Raw genomic sequence first — 19393 nt, 5'->3', positions numbered from 1 at the left:
TCATTCTTTCCCACCAGTCTTTAGAGACTGTTTCCCTTTTTCAAAGAATGGAGACTGAAGACAAAAAGGACTTGGGAAAACAGATAAGTAATCAGGACAAATAGTCCAGTGAGGCTTTTGTCGCATTTTGACAGGGCTGAACCCATGGCATGGACTTGTTCTCAGACTTATTTATGGTATAAAGTGTTTTGAGATCCTACAGACAAAGCTAATGCTCCCTTGGTCTTTCATTCCTTATGCAGCTCCAACACCTTTTAATGTCACAGGGAGATCTGGAAATCTGTCAGGATTGAGCCTTATGCTACCACAAGTCCTTTCTGCTAATAATTTAAAATGTCAGGCAGCTGCATGTTTGTGTAAGTAATATATCAGAATATGTTTTAATAACATAATAATGTTACCGAACATTAGCACTACCAAGGGGGGGGAGTAGCTCTCTGTGCCTTTTGACTAGCTTTGTTTCCTCATAAGCCTACACAATTTTCACTTTATTTAAGGGTTTTTTTTCCTCTAGAAATGGAGAAAGTGTTGACAAATCTGTTGAAAGTGCGTTGAAATTAAGAGGTGCTACACAACAGTCAGAGCTCACAAACTTAATTCATTACTAATTAGCTTGCATTTCAGTATAACTTAGTTACTTCAATGCCTCATTCACTTGGCAGAACGGGAGGTTTCCCCACTGTAGGATCCACTGCGGGCACTGCAAACAAGGAGGCACTAAATAAACTCAGCTCCTATGGAAATGACCAAGATCCTTTACCAGATGCAAAGATGGCTACAGTGAACAAATGTTTGTGTTGGGTTGACTGTTAATCTGAATTACATTAAGCAACAGAGATCATTAGAGGTTAGGAATAGGAGGGGGTTTGCCCCCCAAATGCATTATCTTTTCTTATTTAGTGAAGTTTGCTTCCCTTTTTCCTTTGTGTGTCTTAGTGTGACTCTTACGCTTGTCAAACTTATAGGAACTCAGCATCTTTCTGAATGATCTTCTTTTTGCTGACTTTAAACTGGTCAACAAATTCCGTAATTCCTGGGTGTGGGTGGACAGAGGGCACAAAGAGTTGCCTGCCTCTTCTTAGGAGATGAGACTAATAAAAAAATTCATGTTTTGCTTCCTGCTCTCAATTAATAATGTTGCTCATAAAAGAAAATCTACTTTCTTAGAAGTATTGTTTTAGAATTTAGAACACATAGCAAGTGTGACTCCCCAAGGCAATAGTTTTCGTCTTATAACTTCCTAAATATATGTTCCTAAGTTTGTACTAAAATGAAGTAGAGAATTTACTCTAGACAAGTTATTAGATGATGTGCATAGCGTAATTACTGTGGAAATTGCTATAACCAGTATAGCTAAGTATAAAGTTTGTTTCTTGCCTTTGGTAATTTACAATTCTTTTTTTTTCCACTAGATTTTATGACCCTGAATTAGAAGAATTAGGTTCAGTTGAAAAAAAGAAAAAAGAAAAAACCCCTAACTTTTTTTTTAAAGAAAAACCAATAGCAAAATGATCCTTTTATTTTCTTCAATGAGCTATGTTACATTTACTCAGCCTTGTAATATTTTTCAAAACTGCCAGTCAAAACTGCAAAGACAGTCTGAGTTTTTAAAAAAATGAAGGTTCTGTGCTCCTGTGCCCAGAGCATCATATGTAATTAGGAAAAACTAATAGAAGTTAAGAGAAGTGGAATTTTAGCTCTCCTCTTATGCTTCTAGCACTGAAAACATGTCCTTTGCTTTGTATTTTTTCCTTGGAGCCATACCTTTTCTTCTGGACCAAATTCTAGTAACTTGGTGGTTTGGAAAATATGACCAAGATTTGGCACCAGAAATACAGGGAGCCCTGGCTACAGCTGTGGAATGAATGTCAAGAGTGACAGGAAGCAAGTTTTTTCCTCACTCCTTTCCCAGAGTGCTATAATAAGTCTTGTTTCATCCAAAGTGTCTGAAGCCCATGGGAATGTCACTGATGTGGGGTGAAACCAGCACCTGCATTGTATCAGTAACTCTGTGCAACAGAGGTTTACATCCAGTATTAAATTTCTACCGATTGACAAATCCAGTATATTAATTTTCAGCCATTCAATACATAGCCAAAGGCTTTCTTGGAACTGATGGTGAATTTATTAAGACTGGTAGCTGGCCTTTGGTTTTTCGTCTGTATTCTCATTCCTAAAAATATTGGCTTTGTGTGTCAGTTCAGAAGGGATTGACTTTGAGGTTTGGGAACAGATAAAATCTGTTGTGAAGGAGAGAACATTATTCCTATCATTGCTTTTGGGGATAGTTTGAGCTAAAACCTGTCTGGTTTCAGTTGGGGAGCAGCAATCAGATCTATAGTATTTTTTTTTGCTGACTGCATCTTTCAGATGTCCTGGTAAAACCCTTCTCTGTTTAGACATCTGGCTTTGTCTCATTAACTTGATGCACCTCAATGCTCCATTCATCCATTTCTCCCATAAACAGCTCCATGTCTCATTTTCCTGCTGCCTCCTTTTCATACGATACACACCTATCTACCAATTTCTACTCCTTCTTAGCTTAAATCTCACATGAAAATTAATTTATGACTGCCCACAGTAAGCAAAGTAATAACAAGCTTTGTGTTGGCTCCTCATCTAGCAGATTTAATCACAGGCTTAACGTTTTTGGAGCCTTGAGTCAGGTTTGACTCTAGAAAGGTACAACTGCTGTGCTGAGATGCTCTCTCTCTTACAGGTAGGCAGCATCAAGGGCTGGCACAAAGAGCTGTTAATTCCCTAGGGATTTTAGATCACCTGTGTCTTTGGTCTCATGGATTTGAGATCTATAGCAATTAGAGTAAATTCCTTTATTTCTCAAAATTAAAGCTGAATTTTCCTGTGTACTATTCCATAAGGGCAAGATTTTACTGTGAAGGTTGCAGAATATCTCTCTCTCTCTCTCTCACATATTGAGGCAGGTCTCTTTCTCTTACAAAACTTGATAAAAAGACTATTATTATCTTTCAGTGCATTCTGCTCTTTCTTAGTTGATTCAACTTCCACCTCTCTGATACTTGAAATTTTTCAAGGTCAGACAGGGGAAGAATGGATAAGCATCTATTATTGTTGTGGTACTTTATTGTTCTGCATGAAAAGACGCCTTTCTGTCTTCAAAGACCTATTCTCTTTCCTTTCCAGGACAGTGCTTCAAAATATTTTAAGAGGGACATTTTTCTCTTTAACTCCATCTATGCTGTGCTGGTAGGATGCAGCATGGATAGATTCCTCTTAAAGGTTTTTTTTTTGCACAGGAGTATCTGTCACTCTAGACATGAACACTCACCTCAGGATAGATGCTAGACACAAAGGCTGATACTCCAAGAGCTATCTGTGGTCTCCACAAGACATGCTGTTTTAACGGAGCCCTTTGTGCCAAGTCAAACCTGGAAGTCTCCTCTTTTTGATTTTTATGGATGTTAAGTGATGCCCAAGGGGGATGCAAATCACATCAAGAAAAGCTCTGGGCTGAACTCTTCCGATGGTCCATCACTGCTAACTGATAAATCTATTATGTAAGCAGGAAAGCCCTGTGGGACAGAGGATGTTCAACATAAGTTGTATGGGTAATCCATAAACTGCTGCAAAACAAAGAAAACACTGCTGCTTTGGCAGTGAAAGATCTGAGGAGAGCACACCAAATCCTGTAATTAAATGACTTTAAGTGTTCCTAAATGTTGTGTTTCATCTAGACTTCCTAAATAGAATTAGCCAGAAGCTAATTAAAAAAGCCTCCTGCTTTCTTTCAAAGTATCTTTCTGGTATTGACTATAGTGAGTTTATCTATTCACAGAGCACCATGAATCACTCCTCTGTTTAAGAAAAAAATTGATTGCTGTTCTAATACTTATTGAACACCTATAACAGATGTTTAAATCTCTACAAGCTTGAGATAATTAAAATAATAAATCTATACCCATTTGACAAGACTTAGCAGAAATCAAGGATATAAATAATCTAGTGGAGCCAAGAGACATTATTCTGCCAAGTATTATGATCATGTTCTCATGGAAATTTCAAGCCTGATTCTACCATCCTTATTGAGGCAATGCTCTTGATTCCAGGAGAGGGCTCAGGACAGTGTAACAGCAAGGACCTCAAGAGCCTGGCCATTCCCCCCAGGACTAGTGTCTCAGCACTTGGTTGTCCTTGCCTATATCTTCTAGGAGAACTAGACACAGATCTCTATTGTCCTTTTCTTAGTGCCTGTTTTGGTTCAACCCTGGTTGGCTGGCCATCGGGGCAGTAGCAGTTGAGTTGCATGTGTCGTGGTTTATTCCCCAGTGCCATAACCAGAGGGATATCAATCACTTTCATTACACCAGAGCTAGAGAATTAGCTCCCTGGGCACTGGGAATGAAAGCACAGGCTGGACACAACATTGCAAAAGCAGGAAGACAATGTTTAGCACCACTGTGGACATGGAGAGAAGTTTTCCTGATTGCTTCTCTACCCAGGGGGGTTTGGAAGTAGTTGGTTTCAAAATTTTGTGTGGAGCCTCTAAAGACATCAGTGTGATATAAATTATTCTCCCATCCATGCAAACCCTGACCAGTGAGAATATCCAACAGTGACAAAGGCCAGGAGAAATGGACATCCATAGGGAAGGTGAAAAAAGGAGGAGTGATGTTCATCCAAGAGGAACCTATAAAACTGTAACACTGTCTTTTTATAAAAGAGCTATGGGACTAGAGGTCTTGATTCACATAGCAGGACTCATATGAAAATAACTAGACAAGGAAACAAAAAAAACCCCAGTGTTAAAAGAAAAATCTGTTTTTGCTTTCATCTCACCGCAGTGGTAGCCTTGTGATTAGTTGTGGCATTCTCCTGTTTTCAGACTAATGAGTATGTTAAACTGTGTTTTGTAATTTCTGGCACCATGTCAGCTTCTTAAGATCACTTGAAAGGGAGATCAATGGGAAGGATGCCACAGCAGTGCTTGGAGAATAACTTTGCAGGTTTTTCTCTTGTTTTCCCTCTCCTCCACCCTTTGCACATTCCCCCAAGAATCCTGGCTGGCAGAGGAGACAGGGCATTAATAAACTCGAGGCTGCTTTCCGAGTGGTGTGAGGTGCTCACCTCAGTGCTGCAGTTGAGCACATCTTTGGTTGGGCTTGCTCAGTCCCTGACAGCATCTCTGTTGTCCTGTGGTTCTTTCTTTTGCTGTGGTATTTGTGCTTTCAGGTACTCTATTGCCACTGCAGCTCGTGGTTTGGGTTTTTTCCCCTTCTGTTGTAGCTCTGTTAGCAAAAGAAACCTACCAGCATTTTGTTCATCACGTTTTTTTCCTCCCATGGCAAATACATATGAGTAAATCAGTCAGTCCTTGTCAAGGGAACTCTAATGGTATGCTTCTATGTGGATAATTATTACTTCCCTGTCAGCAAAAGGTTATAAAAATTTTTCCTTTGGGAAAATGCAATAGAGACTTTTTTCCTGGCAGGCAAATACTGTACAGATGTTTTTCTCTGGATAATACGGCTGAAAAGCTCCTTGTAGGATAACCTGACATAAATGCTTCTGTTAGGCTGATTTCTGTGTCACTGAAAGACTGTTGACTCTTTTCCTAGGAGGGAAAAAAGCTTTCTCTGGTTTCCTCCTACTGGGAAAACATTATTCAGGCACCTGGTTATGTCAGGAAAATACAAATAAAAACCACTCTTTTTTCCCCTTTAAACGTGTCAGAATCTTGGTTCAGGAAAGCTGTTAAATACATACTTAAATCTGTGTTTACTGGGACAGATTGTTAGCTGCTCATCTCTTTACTAGCTGCACAGCAGGGATTGCTCACCTAACCAGTTTCTTTAGTGCTGTGAGTACAAGCTCATAAGTGAGGTGGAAGGTTTACTCGTTGCGTGGAACAATTTGCTGCCAAAGCTGTGGTTTAGCTGACACTGGCAGCACTTCCAGCTGGCTTGACTGGACTGACTTTTTCCTGGAAACAGCTGTCTTGCATTGAATCATCCCAGGTAAGTTATCTGACAGAAACACAGAATCATAGAATTGTTTAGGTTGGAAAATACCTTAAAGATAATGGAGTCTAGGCATTAATGTAACACTGCCAAGCCCACCACTAAACCATGTGCCCAAGCCCCACATCTACATGTCTTTCAAATACCACCAGGGCTGGTGACTCAACCACTACCCTGGGCAGCCTCTTTCAAGTCTTCTCTTTTCCGTGAAGAAATTTTTTTCTAATATCCAATCTAAACCTCCCCTCACACAACTTGAGGCTATTTCTTCTTGTCCTATTGCTTATTACCTGGGAGGAGAGACCGATCCACACTTGGTTACAACCTCCTTTCAGGTACTTGTAGAGAGTGATAAGGTCCCCTCTGAGCCTCCTTTTCTCCAGGCTAAACACTCCCAGCTCCCTCAGTCACTTCTCATCAGACTTGTGCTCCAGACCCTTCCTCAGCTCTGTTGCCCTTCTCTGGACCTGTTCCAGCCCCTCAATGACTTTTTTGTCGTGAGGGGCCCAAAACTGAACCCAGGATTTGAGGTGTGGCCTCAGCAGTGCCCAGCACAGGGGGACGGTCACTGCCCTGGTCCTGCTGGCCACATTACTTCTGATCCAGGCCAGGATGCCATTGGCCTTCTTGGCCACCTGGGCCCACTGCTGACTCATGTTCAGCTGGCTGTTGACCAGCACCCCCAGTCACCTTTTGGAGTGTCTGTGGTGTAGGAAAATGGAAAGGCAAACCTTACCACATCCTATTTTCTGTCCCCAGCTGCAGCTGGATGGTGCTGCAATGCCCAGCCCTAAGCCCCCATGCTTAGGAGTGTCTGGAGGAAATTGCAGATGGCAGGTGTCTGTTCAGTCTGTGGTGCCCCTGTGTGAACACTGTATTTTTGGGTGAGGGGCAATTACCTGTCCCTTCCTAAACATGAACTACACTGACTTAGTTGCCTTGTGTCAGGCACCGGAGAGAGCCCGGAGAAGAGGGGCTCAGAAGAGCATGTTGGTCCAGGGCAGTGTGCCTGTGCATGGTGGCTGCTGTCTCTGACACTTGTTTGTGAGCCTAGTTTTGTCTAAATTTGTAGAAATATATATTAGAAGGTGTGTGGTTTTTCTTTTTTTTTTTTTTAATTCTTCCAACCTTTTTTTGCCCCAGTGGTGGGGAATGGAGAGACTGCTTTGGGCGGTTTAGATACTTTTGACTCTTAGCTATATAGTGAAACTGTTTGAGATTGAAGAGTAGGCCTTAATTGCTAACATGAATCAACATGCAGTGCGTGATGTGTGTACAGGAGAGAGTGCTACTCAAGAAAATTATTGCTGTCCACCCTCTTAATTACTGCTGCTCTAAGGTCTAGGCTGAGGTCTAAGTGCTGTTTCTCAGCTGCTTTGTGTCCAAGACAAAGTGATATGGTTCTGAGAATTAAGAGGAAATGGGAAATGATTTGTAGTTCAAATAGGTCTGATGCAGTCTCATTCCCATCTGTCAGCCTGTCCCCTCCTTGTGAACTACCAGGGCTGTCACAGATGCAGATGGGTGGTGGCACCTCTGTGCTCACAGGGGAGCTGAACAGCAGTGGCAGCTCTGGGGAGGCTGCTGCAAAGCTGGACTTAGCAAACTTGACATGATGTTTTTTTTCTGTAGGACAAAGACTTGGGTGTGACTTTGTGAAAACTGCTGTCAGAGATGCTCTGCTGCAGTCATGTGTCCTGGTGCTCAGCAAAGGTAGGTTAAAACGTGCTGCTTGTCCTAGAGGAAAGTTAAAACATGCTGCTTGCTCTCTTCACCATGGAGAAAGAATAGTGTGAGGAAACTAGGCAAATATTAAACCCAGTGGAACTCACCTAAGGCAAAAGTAATTCATCCACTGGATTTCCTGGAAAAGCAGACAAAACAATGGTTTGTTTAATGGAATTGGACCAACATGGATTTCATCATCTAACAAAGATATTTCTCTGTCCTCTCGTATAATTTTTTGTTAATTGTCTCAGAAAGGAGGAGGAAGTCCTGAAATGGTTATCTTTGAGCAAAACCATGAGCAGGGCGAAGCATACATAATTAGGCAGAGGACATTTGGCTGAGCAGAGCCAGCAGGATTCCTGAGGCTGCTGGGCATGTGCAGTGAAGACAATGATATGCTTGAAAATTAAGTGGAAAAATTAGCCTTTAAAGAAGCAGCATGCTAGAGAGAGTGAGGGAGGCTGATGGAGTCATATTGCTTTCCTAGGAGTGCAAGGAAATAAAATCCCCAGAGCCACCAGTGCTGCACGAACTGAGAGGCCGTTGAAGCAAATGCTTTGGAGGGGAAATACACTGTTGGTGCAAAACATCAGTATGAGTTTGAGAGTGACTATGGCTAAGGAAGCACAAGGACATCTAATGGGAACAGGATGGGGAAATTCCTATCTGTGGACTCTTGCTCTGTCCCTAAAACTTTGAATGAGTATGAACTTATTCCAGACTCTTATGTCTTCTGCTTTTAAGAACTGTCTTCTCACGAGGAACACCTGCCTGCAGACCAGTATAAAGTTTGTCTATGAATCCCTGACAATGTAGCATCTTTACTGGATTAACCTCCCCCAACCAGCAGTGACATATGCAAGACAGCCTCGTCCCCTCCAATTCATTTGTGTAGTTATAAACTAGTAAAGCTGAACTCGGAAGAGGGAGAAAAATACCTCATACGCTTCAAGCAAATGGGGAATCCAAAGTAAAATATCTTCCCAAGGTTTAAGTCATTATTCCTTTGATGAGGAATGTCTGTGTGTCACAACTAGTTGTTGTTCAGACATCAGAAGATGTATTTAAAGTACAGCTCTGCACAGTGTAGTGTGAAAGAGGCCTGATAGCCTTACTGTTTTTCTTCCTCTGTTAAAGAGAGATGTTTGCTTACAGAGCAAGAAGAACACTATGTCTGCCCAGCCTGACACTCTGACCACCAAACTGCAGGGTCACATCCCTTTTGTTTGTGTGTGACAACCCCCCTTTTCAGAGCTAGGCTGGCACTTGAAATAAACTTCCTTGAGGTAATTGTAGTTCATAACTTGTTTTTGGGAGAGGCTTTCAGTATTCACATATTTCTTTCCAGCAGTAGATGGCAGCAATTTTCTTAGTCCTAATCTGATAAGATCTGTATGTTAATTACTGTATAATAATGTATTTCAAGAGGTAAAGGCTTCAGTTGCCCTTTTCAGAAGTTAGTGTTAACTAAGATATCATCCCTGCTGTCATGCAGTTAGTTCAGTGCTGGGCAACAGCAGAGACCAGTGCCTGAGCTTGCCCATCCTGTGCTTGTCCTCTGAAAAGCCCAGCCAGCACCTGGGATGCTCTGTGCCTCTGCCTCCGTGCTGGCAAGAAAGTGTGGGACCAACAGCCAGCCAAGCTGACCCCCAGACTCTTGGCCTTCAGTGGTGCCACCAGGCACCAGCAAGGGATAGACCAACTTCCAGTTCCTTTTGGAGTTATACTTTGGGGATAAGAGAATTGTGTAGAAATGTGGGCCCACATCCTCACCTTCAGCTAGGAGGGAAAATGAATAGCTTGAAAAATAAGGAAGCACAAAAATGCTATGATGAATGACTAGTTAAACAAAGTCTGAAGGAAAAGAAAAGAGCAGAAATGATCTGGCTCAGAAATAATCAATCTGTGTGTATTGCTCTAAGCTGACTTTTCCTCCTTGTACATGCTGTACATATATTTCCAGAGGAGGGTCATTAGGAGACTCATTTTAAAATGAAACGTTTTGATCAGTATAAAGGTTTGATACAGGAGATAGAAAATATGAGAAATAGATTAAGCAACATGAATCTAAAATATAATGGCTTCTGTTACGTGAGCTTAGAATAATGATGTTGAAATTAGGAAAGCTTCATCAACTTTGAATGAATAACTGATCTCCAGTGGACAGAGAGAAAACTGATTGTAATGATTGCTTTAAACTAACATTTGGTGAAATAAATGTTTAATGCATTTATTCTAAACCAGAATTAACTGCAGTGCCGTGTCTTCTTCATGGCTAAGCAGTGCTTCTATTCAGCTGTTTCTCTATCCTTTCTATCTCCCAGAGTTGACAGTAAGTTGGGATTTTTAAAGTTTATGATCCATTTTGAAATTGATAAATATACCCCCTACTACTGCTTTTCATGGTGTGTCTGATGGATTTGATTTCATCATGGGAAATGCAAGTGCAAGGCCAGGAATCAGACAAATTTATAATGGGGTAATTGTGTTAAAACCATATTAAGCTCTGTTCATCCTGAAACATTGCAGGAACCTGCAGCTTTGCAGTCCCCTGTGTTCCAGTTCTTATTGTGTGTTAGAACCCCCCACTATTACACAATTAAAAAATATGCCTGTGGTATAATTCAGGCAGGTGAAGGAGAGTGACCTGCCCAAAATTAGAAAAATAATTAGAAAGGGAAGGATCCTCGACTAACCTGGGCATTGTTGCAGCTGAAATCATTGTGGACAGCTGACCTATCTAGCAAGCAAGGTAAAACCTTTTCCCTAATCATCAAAGAAAATTGGGTGTAAGATGTGAGCTTGTGGGAACTGGTAAAAATATTCTTTCCTACATCTCGGTTAAGTGACTAGTTCTAACACCATGCCTTTAATTTATGACAAATTGTCAAGGTCTGACTACTGTCCTTTAATGCCTCAAGGAGCTCCTCCATCACTGTTTCTGCTCTTTTACTCTGGATGCTTTTATGTTTCCCTAAGTGTACTCTAAGGACGAGAGTGCTCATGGGACTGGTGCTCGTTCATAGTGAAGCTGTTTGTCTACTTTGAAGTGCTCCTTTTGACCTTGTCCTGTTCTCCTTGCTAAAAAGGTCACGTACACAGTGAGCAGAGCTGTTGCAGAGACACCTTTATGCCTATATAGCAAACATCCTGCCTTTTCCTGTTGTAACAGGGCCATTTCACAGCAAACTGTCCCCAGCAGAGAAGTGCAGGCAAACTTCCAGGGGCTCTTGCAGACTCTCCAGCTTGGAGCAGGGAGGTGAGCAGGAGGCAGCCCCATGGCACAGGCCAAAGGGGCTTGTTTAGGAGGTAGTGGCTGGGAGGATGCAGAGCAGAAACTGTCTGCCAGGTGGGAGGAGAGGGATGAACTCAGGCACTGAAATGGCTTGTCCTGGCGCTGGTACATGGCTGGTGGCTGCAGAAAGCAGCAGAGGTTGTGAGGATCAGGTTGTTGTGTCCAAGTCACTTAGGTGCTTTGATTTCTATGTTATAAGTGAGGTTTAGGTCTTTTATTTGTTTGCTTGATGAGTCTGAAATGTTCTCTCCTTGATGCCATCACCAATATAAGCACTTTAATTTTCTGGGAATAGGCCATTTAATACCTAAGATTCTCCCCAGGGCCTGGATTGCAGTGATTTTGGTCAGTGAAATGCTTCATGCTTTGAAGTGACAGATACATGTGAGTATGGGGTCTGTGCTTGTCCTCTCCATGACTGCCCAGCAGGCAGGTTGCTCCCTGGAGTACCGAGCTTTTCTATGCCTCCCTGCTGCCAGCAGTGTAGTGCTCTGGTATATGATGGCCTATTTTCTGACCATGTTGCAGATGCTGTGAAGGGTTTGTTTGTAGCTTTGTGGTAAATGTTGCACAGGAATCTGTGGCAGCAGGGACCAGCTCCCTTTGTAGAGGATAAAATGTAAGTGCTCTCATTATCAAACATGCACCATGCTCTGACTGAGCACAGGCTGCCTCTGCTGGGAAGTCAAAAGGCAATGAGTTTGCATTAGACAAGTAAACTTGCAGTATGAATTCTCCCTCTCTAAGATCCCTGAATCCCTCATCATGCAATCCTTTGGGCCAGGACTGTCATGTACTACATGGCTATGCAGCTTATCAAAATACAACTCTGGCTCAGCTGATGCCTCTAGAAACCAACATGAAATAAATATTAATAACATGGCAGCCTCCCTGCTTACTGTATTCCTGTTTCCAGCCTTCTTATTACTGATCATTTACAGCTGGAGAAACAGATGCAAAATCATCTTCTTTCAAATAAGGCTAGAACTGAAAGTGAAAGGGGGCAGGAAAGGGCAGCTGAAATAATTACAGGCATAAGGGGGCTTTGATTTGAGACAATATTAGGCAAGATAAAATCTACTTAATTCTCAGGGCAGACTAATAAACAAGAGTGTGATGGGAGGATGTATAATAATGAATGGCACAGGGAGGGTCAGCAGGGTTATTCCTCACGGAGTGTTTACAGTATATGAAAGAGATGCCCAATGAAACTCGAAGGTGACAAGCTTGAAATAGATAAATGAGTTATTTTTATGCAGTGCAAAACTTAACCTGTAAATCTCAATTCCACAAGATGGTGTGTTGTTATGAGATACACTTAAATACAAAACTGGTGAGAATTTTACATGCCACACTTATTAGATCTATTCAGTTAATTTAAAAGCAATTTAACTTCATGTTTTAGCTAGACTTCAGAGGTGGCTGTGTTTCAGAAGCAGAAGTAAGCAACTTCCTTCAAAAATCTTATGAAGACTATACCAAGAAAAACGGGGCCTAAGCAGGGTAAAGGCAGATAAGGCTTCTTGAACCATGTGTTCTGAAATGACTGTGCAGGCTCAAAAATACTGAATTCACAGTTGTTTTTTAACTTTTCCTTTGAATCAGCTAGCTTGAGAAAGCAAGCTCCCTGTTTTGTTCTGATATAACAAGTGTTTTACTCTTTTTATCAGAGGAGATTGTGCTTACCTAAACCTTATTCTTAAAACTTCCTTCTGCGGGTCAGAAACCTCCTCATGCTGGTTGTCAGAACCATTACCACATCTGGAGAATTTTTCCCTGGAGTGTTTGGTACTGAATTATTTCCAGTCACACAGTGTCTTTGTGCCTGAGAAGATGCAAATAATGATCCAGAGATACTCACTGTAAACTAGCAGTTTATTTAACTTCATCCCACTAATACAATTAAACCTGAGGTGATGATGATCATTGATCACTGCAGAGCTTCACAGGAATGGCTGGGCTAGTTTGTTTTCTGAGACAGGTTTTGGATGGATGCAATTAAACAGAATCCTTTCTGTTGCTGGAGGTTTCTGATGCAGTCACTGAAATCCACGTCTAAACCAGTAAAGAACCTGGTCTTCCAGTTAATTTTGAGTGAAGAGCTCTAACTGCAATACCGGTGGAGTCCTTACTTCTAAAGCTATTATAGAGCTAAGTGTTGGTCAATGAGATGCCTTCAGGCCCACTGAGACCTTTGAACTGCAAGTTATTTTATCTTTTTGTAGTTTTTTATTTTCTTTTGTAAGGGGCATATACTCCCACATGTGCTTAGGAAAATGAAAGAACCAGATGAAGAGGAGGAAGGTAAAATGCCAAATATCTCAACCAATCCTGCTCAGCACCGAACACGGGCATCTATTGAATACAGAAGGCAGCAGAAATAACTCAGGTGTTTGTTTTGCAATCAGCTGGTTTACACAGGGGAGCAAGAGGGGAGTTCAGTGTGCTGGCATTGTTGGCTGTTTTAATTTTCAAATGCAGCTGAACAATGGATTTTGATCATCAGTCTCACTAACATTCTTACTAAATACAAATTAAGTCATTCAAAGGACCTAATTATTAAAAAGACTGAATTGAAAACCACTTCTCATTCCCAGTTTTGAACCTTTTGCTACACATGAGTCATGTCACCCAAAAAAGCCATCCCACAGGGTATTCACCTAATCCATCTGGTAGTGCAAATAGTGGCAGGACTGAAAATAACAAGAAAATTGTTTATCTTTCTGAATAGGATATGAAATGACTTTCTTGCTTCTTTAAAGCAGCTCAAACATTTACACAAACTTGTTAAGCTGCTTAGAGAGAGGATTGTTTGTCCAGGTAATGCTTCTTTCAGTAAGTTAAGCTGCAAGGAAAGCATATGCTTGACTTCATGAAATTTGGGTGATTCTGGAAAAATTGCCTCTGGGAGAAATTTAAATAAATTAATGGAGAGCTTCTGCTTTTCTTCCTTCTCTGTCTTTATTTTAAACGAGCTATTCCCTCTCTATGCAGATGGGTCTGTGCAATACTCATAAGGAAGTCATTTAATTATGTAAAGCTGCACCAGGTAAATGTTATTTACAGATGGCTGAAAAATTTTGTGTTATACTTATTTGCCAAGAAAAACCTCCCTCATTTCACAGTTGGTGGAGAGGTGTTAGTCGTCATCAAGGTAAGCTGCAGATTGTGTACTCCTGTCTGCATCTTTTTACCCATTTTGACTGTTATCTTTCTTTGTGTTTTTAAATGGTAACCCTGCAGGCACTGTGCATATAATTGAAGTAAACAATCTGCTTGTTTATCTCTGTTTTCCATTAATTAGATATGTGCAATCTAAATTTCCTACTGCAAAACATGAGGTGACATGCTCAGGGACCAAATCTGCTTTTCCTCAGCAGGCTGATCTGCCAGTGTTGGACAAGACATCTCCAGAGCAGGGGCCCAGCAGTGTTTGTAGCCATCTCAATCCGGGCTGGACAGTGAGTGGAGGGTGAATAAGTCACCCTGGAAAAGACTGTAGGAGTGACCTGAGAGGCCCCTGCCCTTGGCAGCCTTTGTGAGGGTGAGCCTTCGTGTGCTTTGTGTTTGCTGCAGGCTGGGTGTGCACGTCCACAGGACACTTTGAAGCTGCAGTGTTGTCCCTGAGCAGAGTGAAATGGTGCTCCAGGAGTTTCAACCCCTGCCTGAGCCGGGCTCACAGCAGCACTCCAGGATAGTTTTCTCTAGCCAGATTTCTTTTTTACTACTTTGTTTGCTGCTGACCCAGTGGCTCAAAACTTCACTTTTATAAATAACCAAGGCGCAACCTCTCATCTGAATAGTTACTTCTGACCTATAAAGGCATAGGTAAGACTTAAAGGTACTGCTATTTGCTAAAGTGGTTCTCAGAGTCAATTTTATTCAGAAATGGCCCAGCTCTCCAGTGGTCACGTGTTCAAAATGGGCTAGTGATCAGCTGTCAGGTTCAGGCAAGAACAAAGAGCCTACCCAGAGTGAAATTCCTGGGAAAAAATCGAAGAGATCTTCATGTAACAGGCAAAAGCAAACTGTTTTCAACCTACCCACAGATGCCCACTAATGAGAAGAGAGAAGAAGGAATAGCCTCAGCTCTGGGTGTGCAGAATGACAGCTACGTGGAAAATTCTGTAAAGGAACGGGTCAGTAAAAATTAAACTCTTATCCAAATCCTGAGGCAACCATTAAGGAAATCTTTGGAACTAGAAGAAACTTTGTGCTGTTTTTTGAGGTTCTTCTGACACTTTGGTCTGGATCCACAATGGACAAAGCTCAGCATGTGCCTACACACTTTGTGAGCTCGGGACCTGCTGCTTTTTACTGGAAGGGATAAATAAGTGGTTCTTTGAAGCTAATGGCCTCTTTTGCCTGTATATGTATGCCATAATCCCGTTGCAATCCTGTGACAGCCTCCCTGATGTCAGACTGGCCTTGTACACACATTAAGGAGCTATCAGGTACTAGCTCTCTGCCCAGCCCACACCCTTTCCCTCTTGCCTCCCCTGTGTTGCTTCAAATCATTTTTCTTTGCTTGCTTGTTCCTTGCCTGCAGTGATGGGTGTGTGCCCTTTTCCTCACTGAGAGTCTAGCAGTAAATCATCCATTTGCCTTTTTTTTTTTTTTCTTTTTACATTCTGGAGCAGCTGCTTTGATTAGTTTGAAGCAGAATAAAAGACCTATAAATGGGGAGAATCCTGAAGGTAAGTACTTTAGTGGGGACTTAATGTCAAGGTACAGCACGCAGAGTAGCTTTTACAGGGACCATTTAAAAACTGTTATCTGCTGTATATTTTAAAGGCAGGACATAATTCAGACATCTGATTGACTGCCCTTGAACATTGATTTTTGCTCTATAATTTTTATTTTTAAGAAACCTTGATTTGAGAACTTTTTGGGGACATCACATATTGCGTTCATCACCCTTCGTGGATTACTTCTGCTGCCTGAGCTGCACTAGATTTGTGGGGATAATAAGGCAGAGGAAGGAATGGCAAGCTCTGTCAGAGGAGCAGTGGAAAAGTCACTCCTGTAAATCTGAGGATTGCTTAAGAATTGTCTTCCCTTTTCACTGTAGAAAGTGTTATTTCTAATATATTTTTCTGGTTCTAATTACTTCAGGGAGGACATGATTCAGTGGTCTCTGATCCCTGCAGAGACCACGACACAGTCTGAATCCTTCTCTTGGGAATGGAGAAATGACAGTAACCCCCAGGGAACCCTCAATAGGAAAAGCATTTGCCATTCTGAAGCACTGAGTCTAGGGATTGAACACAAAAATTTAGGAAGGGTACTAGACTTTAAATGTACTTCAGAAAGCTGTCAATCAATTATCTGTAGCTTTCAAGTCAGACTGGTGCTCTTAAATACATTCTTGAAGTAGTCTTTAAACTGAGTCTTCCTCACAGCATCTCTACTCAGATTATGGTGCTTTTATGGCCCTTTTCTCAGCACCCTTCTTATCTCCCCCAGGATGCGCTCTCTGTGTTTCCCTTGGTGTTTGCAGAGTTCAGTGTTTGACCAAGTCTGTTTTCACCCCTCCAGAGAAGTGTTGTTGGGTTTGTTGCATGAGGTGGGGCATTTGAGCAGCTCCTGCAACCTGAGGGCTTTTAATGAAGAACCTCTTTGGGGCTCTCTAAGTATGCTGGTGACCAGAATCCTTCCCAAAAAGCATGATTTTCACTCAATTTTACACCTAATCTGCTTCCACTCCCCCTCTCATGGGGGATCTCATGAGAGATGCTGACCAGGTTTTCTCCAATCTGTGCACCACTTTTCAGTTGTTTTTATCATGTCTCCATCACCCCACCACTTCACTGCTGTTTGACTCTTCTTCGTGCTGTTCCCTAGCTCAGCAAAGAGCTCTGTTGCCTTGGCCCTTTTCTTGAGTCTTGGGGTGTGTCTCCCTCTCAGAAGGTTTTGGACTGTAGGGTTTACACCACAAGAGATGTTTCCTTGGATCTTATGAAGTGCTTGAGGTCAATGCTGTGATTCTTTTACTTGGGCCAAGTCTGCCTCTGATGTGCCTGCTCCAAAGCTGTGGAGCTTAAATTCCAAGTCAACTGATATGTCTGCTCTGCTTTTGCAAGTGGTACTCTACACTGATTTCCAAATAGTGTTTTTCTTTATTTTGAAAGAGGTGCCCCTGGCCTTAGGCAGTTCAATGGAAGCTGGACACTGGAGGTTTGATGGAGACGGAGGCTGAAGACCATGAGTAGTATATGCCTGCCTGGAGATATCTGTGCACTTGTCTTCCACTTGTTTTCTATTAAGGAATATTAATACTCAAAACATAAATTAAGCAAGTAGTTTCAGCATGCTTGCCCTGTTTCCTTTAAGACAGGGTATAACTCTAATATGTTTGATATTTCCAGGTACTGGCATTTTTACATAGGTAAGAAACCTTCAATTCTGAAATACAGCATACAGCTCCTTACAGAAGTTCAAACCAATTTTAGAATATTACCGTGTTATCACAAGCCAAAAGCATTGGCAATCAAATGTGGTTTTGAAGCTGTTAGCTTGTTTTGGATTTTTTTTTGCTTTGATAGCACTCATGGCTTTTGAGGAAATGAACTCACCGACAGCTTGGAGGGCAGGACTGGCTCAGGCGTGGTGAAAAAACCCCTAATGCCACTGTTTAGTCTTTGAGTCTGAAATTAAATTATATCCCTTTATTTCCATAAATGTTTCTCTTCGCAGATGTACTGGGAAGGGAATTCAGTGAGAGGGGAATTCAGTGCCTTTGAATGCATGGACAACAGAGGATGACAAAGCCTGGAAACAAATGTCCCGAAAAGTGTTTATTACCAGGCATTAAAACAGGTAAAGCTGGAAAAAGTATTTTAGCATGTCTTTGCTTTGTTGACTGCTACCAATATGTTAGACTCTTTTTTTTTTTTTTTTTTTTTTTTTTTTTTTAATCTCATCTCATTTATGGGTTGTGCTCACTGATGCTTAAAGAGACCTTGAAACATTGACATCAGAATTGAATTACTGATGTGATAAATTGGAGGACCACTTGAACAGGTCGCGCTGGAGCAGCCTGCCAGGTGAGGGGGTGGATGTGCGGGTGTGTAAGTGCAGAGTACCTTTTTCTTGCCAGAAGTATTTCATGTATGTACACCTCAGAAAAACAAAGGGACGTCTTTTCTGCCAAATACAACATTGCATAAAAGCTAGAGGATCTTCTTGGCTGCGTTTGCCCTGGAGGTGAAGCGAGGGCTTGAGAAAGGGTCCTGGCACATGAGCCTCTTTGCCGTGGCTCTGGCCTCGGAGGGATGTGCTGCAGCTCCCCCCTCCAGCCCTGCCCACCTGGAGCTTGGCATGAGCTCCCCCAGCCGGGAGCTGTGCCGCTGTGGCTCCGCACCACGGGTCATTTAACAGCCTTGGCTCCTCCACACTCCCTGGCAGCCCCGGCAGCGGCTGCAGCAGAGCCAGTGAGGACCCTTGTGCAGGCGTAAGTGGGAACAGCAAAGTCCTCCTTTTCTGCATGGCAGGCCAGCCCAGTGCTTCTGCTTGAGTTGAAGCCCAGTTATCTTTTCAAAAAGCGGAAGAATCAGACTCAAGAATTTAACCTTGAACTTTACATTTTAGTAACAGTGCCGGTCAACTTAAGAAAGAGACACCTGTTCACAATGTCATCCAGGTATGTGGGTTTAATACACGATTTATCCATCTGTGAACAAGGGGATGAGACAACACTCAAAGTTGATCATTATTATTTTTACCACATTTCTCCCCTGCCCTGAAACTCCATTTTGCTTTCAACTGAAACAACATTTTTCTTTTCTTTTTGTCAGCTGACCTGGAAAATCCATTATTCAGCTAAGTACAAGCTACCCCAAATATGTGTAGCTTCTGTCTAGAGAAGTAATCTGTGTTTTCTGCCATCAATCTACAGTTTCAGACTATTTGTTGTACCCTTCCCTTTATAGTTATGATTTGCTCTGTTCTGTGGCCTGAAATATGATAATCTGAGCAGGACAGAAATGCAAAACAGTCCAATTTTTACAACCAGATTTAAAATTTCTATTGTTTGCTACAAACACAATGAAATTTAAAAAAAGTGCTGTATTAATTTATTCTTCTCTAGAAGCAAAAAAACAGAGAGGGGAAAAGGAATCTGTAACAGAAAAAACATAGGAGATCAACATTGTTATTTGTTGTTTTCTAGCTTTTATTTCCTTTTACTTCTTAAACTATGTTTTTCAAACCATCCACTTGCAGAAATTTGCATTTTATGAGGACAAAGTTACAAAATGTGATGAGATTGTTTTAGGTAACCTACCTCTTTTTCCTCAGCTTGTGGCATCTAAAACTAACCGTGCTTGTCATCTTCTCAGTAATTTCTCAGCATTGGAGTTAAAATATAATCTAA

The 19393-nt window shown here is 41.7% G+C and overlaps 1 protein-coding gene across 6 annotated transcripts in view; it reads left to right on the top strand.

The window, feature by feature from the left end:
• IL1RAPL2 (interleukin 1 receptor accessory protein like 2) overlaps positions 1-19393 on the top strand; it is a 431040-nt gene that overhangs the window by 39897 nt on the left and 371750 nt on the right. For 2 of the 6 annotated variants that reach the window (XM_039387783.1, XM_027716576.2), the window contains 2 exons: positions 7629-7709; positions 17716-17838. The gene's annotated coding sequence lies outside the window, so the exon portion shown is untranslated. Of the gene's footprint in view, positions 1-7628; positions 7710-14430; positions 14564-14987; positions 15159-15451; positions 15474-17715; positions 17839-19393 lie in introns of those variants that run through there. The other 4 variants (XM_039387784.1, XM_027716579.2, XM_039387786.1 and 1 more) reach the window with 4 other exon arrangements.

This window comes from Pipra filicauda, unplaced genomic scaffold (assembly GCF_003945595.2).
Source record: "Pipra filicauda isolate LSUMZ 115617 unplaced genomic scaffold, ASM394559v2 scaffold58_size5111680_pilon, whole genome shotgun sequence".
Lineage (NCBI taxonomy): Eukaryota > Metazoa > Chordata > Aves > Passeriformes > Pipridae > Pipra > Pipra filicauda.
Note: the sequence above shows the minus strand (reverse complement) of the source record. Positions and strands in the feature narration are given on the sequence as shown.